We start from the raw sequence: 4,197 nt of genomic DNA on the forward strand, positions 1-4,197 counted from the left end.
GGGTTTCTTGAACTTTGAAGTACTTTCGAGACCGTTTTGTAACAATTTTACACTATATGGGTTGTTTGCTAATTTAATTAACCAAAGTATGACTAATTTGCATAATCTAAATTAAGGGGGGACTAAAATGGTTCAAATGTAATTAATGTTTAAAAATTTGACTGATTTTCTTAAGAAATCTCCACGGGAGGGGTTGTTTTGAATAAATGGGTTCAATGTTTGGGGTTGGGACTGATTTTGTAACGTATTGTCAAATGAGGGTTGATTTTGTTTAATTTACATTCAAGTTTGATTTGTCTTTGACTTTTGACTTGGTCAAAATCAAAACCTGTTATCAGTGTTGAAGCCCTGGAGAACTAGACGATCGACTGATCTTTACATCGAGAGGGAGGAGCGAGTGACGGAAAGCGAAGGGAACTCGAATGAATGATACACACCTCCGGTATTGGTTCGAAACATGAGAGAAAAAATACGAGGGAAATGTTCGATTGGGGTTCGTCATCCACATCAGATCGAGAATATGAAGAGAACATGTACAGGAATCTCACAATAGAGCATTGCTTTCGACTGATTGAGAAGACAATGGATCGGAAACAACAACTGAAACGAGGAAAGGTGGAAGGACTTCGGTCTCCTGTTGATATGAGAAGAAGGAAACACGAAATCAGGTGAGTGGATGGGTGTTGCTTTTATTTTTTATTTTTATTTTTTTATTTTGACGGAAATCAAAAGAGGAAAAAAATGGATGTTTGGGTTTTGATGTTTGATATGTGGAGAGGCAAGCACGAGAGGTGAGAAGGGTTGCCCCTGTGGTGATCGACGAGAACAGGGCAAAAATCACGAGGTTGTTGCCTCCTTGTTCATTGGGAGGAAACAACACCTCCAATGAGGAGTTTTTGCAGCAATTGATGAAGGAATAAGGCAGCAGCGAATATGATTCTCAGGGGGTTTTTGGATGGTTCGATGGATAGCTTGATTTTGAGGAAGGAAACACGTTTCCTTTGTGTTTGTGTGTAGGATTGTCTAACAAAATTGCTTACGTTGTTTGTAGCTGTCAAATTTGTGTATCTATAAATATTTGAGGGATTTTGGAGAGTATATAACTCTATTGTTTTATATGTGTATTGTGTGGGTCGATTGTTTGTATATTTTCATTTATTGTTGATCCTATGGTGAATGTATTTACACATGTGTATGTTTTTAGGTATTTTGGTAACAATTTCATATACATCTAATGTATATGTATTCACTTTATAGGTTATATTTGTGTATCATTTTATGGGTTAAATGGACCTATGTGAGTAGGATTTGAGATAAATAATAGAGTAATTACACGAATCGTCCCTCGTCTAGGTGCCAAAGTGCACGTATAGTTCCTATTTTCAAAAATTAACTCGGATTGTCCCTTGTTTGTTTTAAACTTGCACGTTTCATCCTTCATTAGTTTAAAGTTACACGCTTCATCCTTTGACAGACATAGAATGACTATATTGCCCTTAGGATTTTATTTTTTAATTTATTTAATATTTTTATTATTATTTAACATTAAAAAAAGAATATGCCACCCACTAACATTTTAATCCATTTCATTGTATCTCTACCACCAGTGACCATCCGCCTCCTGTGTCTACCTCCTCTCAAACGCGCTTATGCCCTCCTTCTCTAATGACTCTCACCTTCGGTGACCGTCTACCTCAATTCCGCCACCACCTGATCATTTTCACATAAAACGCAAATCGATTTGAGAAAATCAAATCAAAACGCATTGATTTCAAACTGAAGCAAGTCGATTCAAAACCAAGAAAATTAAACACCAAAACTAGATCCACTCAAAATCAACCACCAGAAAGCAAGATCTACATGAGAGTTTTAAGTGATAAGAGGGGGCGAGAGAGAGAGAGGGAGAGAGAGAGAGAGAGAGAGAGAGAGATAGATAGATAGATAGATAGATAGAGGGAAAGCAAGTTCAGATTCAAAATCGGCATCTTGTTTCTCTAACAGCCAAAACAAGAACTGATAAGAAGATTGAGAGAAGATGAGTATGCTAGATGAATTTTCCGACCAGCGATGGCGATGGGCCGTACAGATCGACGGAGTGATGCATTTCTCTGACACTACTACCCAGAAGTGTTTAGAGAGACGATGTTCATTGTACATATCGACGAAGTGCAAATCCACAGAGATACAACCAATTTAGGGTTTGATGGGATGATCTCCAGAGTTTTCCAGATGACTTTTCCAACCACCACCCTCGATTGAATGATTCTGACGTTTCTGGTGGTGCCCTCGATTGAATCGTTGTTGGAGATGGTGCAGATTGCTACGCTCGATTGAATGGCTATTGGAAATGGTGATTGAAAGTGAAAGATGGAAGGCAACAATGAGTGTGGTGTTGTTGATGATTCCGACGGTTTTGGTTTCCAAGGAACGTAACAACAAAAGGGGAAGGGAGAGGGGAGGGGAAGAAGAGATGGGTGGGTTGTGGTGCGGTTAGTGGTGGGGATATTTATTTATTTATTTATAATAAAAAAATGATAAATAAATAAAATAAAATAAAATTATATATATATATATATATATATATATATATATATATATATATATATATATATATATATATATATATTAAGGGCAAAATAGTCATTTTATGTCTTCAGGGATGGTCCATGTGAAAAAGTCATAATATAGAGACTATCCGAGTTAATTTTTAAAAATAGGAACTGAACGTGCATTTTGGCACCTAGACGATGGACGATTCGTATAATTTATTCTAAATAATAACCCAAAGTTTTTATCATATTAATTTTATTATTAAGCTTAGTAAATTATCTATGACATACATATAAATTTTATAAATTTTTGTATATAATATTATTGGAATGTCACACTTCTTTTTATATATATATATATATATATATATATATATATATATATATATATATATATATATATATATATATATATATATATATATATATATATTCTTAATTATGTTCATTAGACACAAGTATATAATATAGTTTACAGAAACTTTACTAAACACATTATACATTATTCATATGACCATGGAAACATATATATATATATATATATATATATATATATATATATATATATATATATATATATATATATATATATATATATATATATATATATATATATATATATATATATATATATATATATATATATATATATATAGTTGCACATGATTTTTATATTAATAGATATGATATCTAAAAGTCATTATAAATGTGCATGTTTATTGTTTCGGTCGTGGTGACTCCTTAAACGCAAACAAAATTGAATTTCCAAAAAAAAAAATGTTAAAATTAATAAGTTGAGGTTTCATGCTCATTTCGGTGTGATTCTATGATTTCCACGAACTGGTTCAAAACGTATAATTTGTTTTTACTTTTATAAATACTTTTACTAAAAATACTTCAAGTTTGTAGATAAATAATAGAATACGACCTTAGCTCAAAAACCCTCTCAAAATTTTCCTTCTGAGGTGCGCAAGTCCCTCAATGGATAGAAATTATTTTGACGGTTTTAAGAAAAACAACATTATACTGATTTTGGATTCTTAAAACGGTTTTATCTTTTTCATACAAACTCCGTTTTGAACGTTGTTTATATATTCAGAAACAGAGAAACATGTACTACGAGACTAGAGTATTTGTTTTTCTCACAATGGTTTAATATAAAATTTCAGTTTTTCAGATGCATTCCTAGGGTTGCAGTTGGAGTTGTTTGATTTATTTACCAGCTTACATATTCAGAAGTAAGATACCATCTGGTATCTTATAATACTTGAAATCAACTCATTTATTTCACATAAGATACACTAAAGCTCAATGAGTCCAATTACCAAGCGATTTACTAGGAACTTGATCGTTCACAGTCTTTGACCTAAATTATGGGATGTCACACAAATATTAAGGTTTTCATCTGTCTTACATATGCCCACCGTAATTCTGTTACGCCCAGCATACCAGGGATGAAAACTGTGATCAACTTAAGCTAGTAAGCCTATCGTACAAGCCATGTACGCCCAGCGTACTAAGCTAAGCATATTCCCATTCAAACTTTCCGAAGGCCATAACTTATTCATCCCAATTCTGATTTCGTCGTTCTTTATTTGCTAGGAAAGGTGATGAAAATTTCTATAATTCCATCTAATCTCCTTAGACT

At 33.0% G+C, this 4,197-nt stretch overlaps 1 long non-coding RNA gene across 1 annotated transcript; it reads left to right on the top strand.

Moving 5' to 3' along the window:
* Positions 1 to 368: 368 nt before the first annotated feature.
* LOC111908571 (uncharacterized) lies at positions 369 to 1,154 on the top strand. The gene is made up of 2 exons (XR_002855905.3): positions 369 to 668; positions 777 to 1,154. It is a non-coding gene; the product is annotated as an uncharacterized LOC111908571 (long non-coding RNA).
* Positions 1,155 to 4,197: the final 3,043 nt, after the last annotated feature.

The sequence above is a fragment of the Lactuca sativa genome, chromosome 8, assembly GCF_002870075.4.
Source record: "Lactuca sativa cultivar Salinas chromosome 8, Lsat_Salinas_v11, whole genome shotgun sequence".
NCBI lineage: Eukaryota > Viridiplantae > Streptophyta > Magnoliopsida > Asterales > Asteraceae > Lactuca > Lactuca sativa.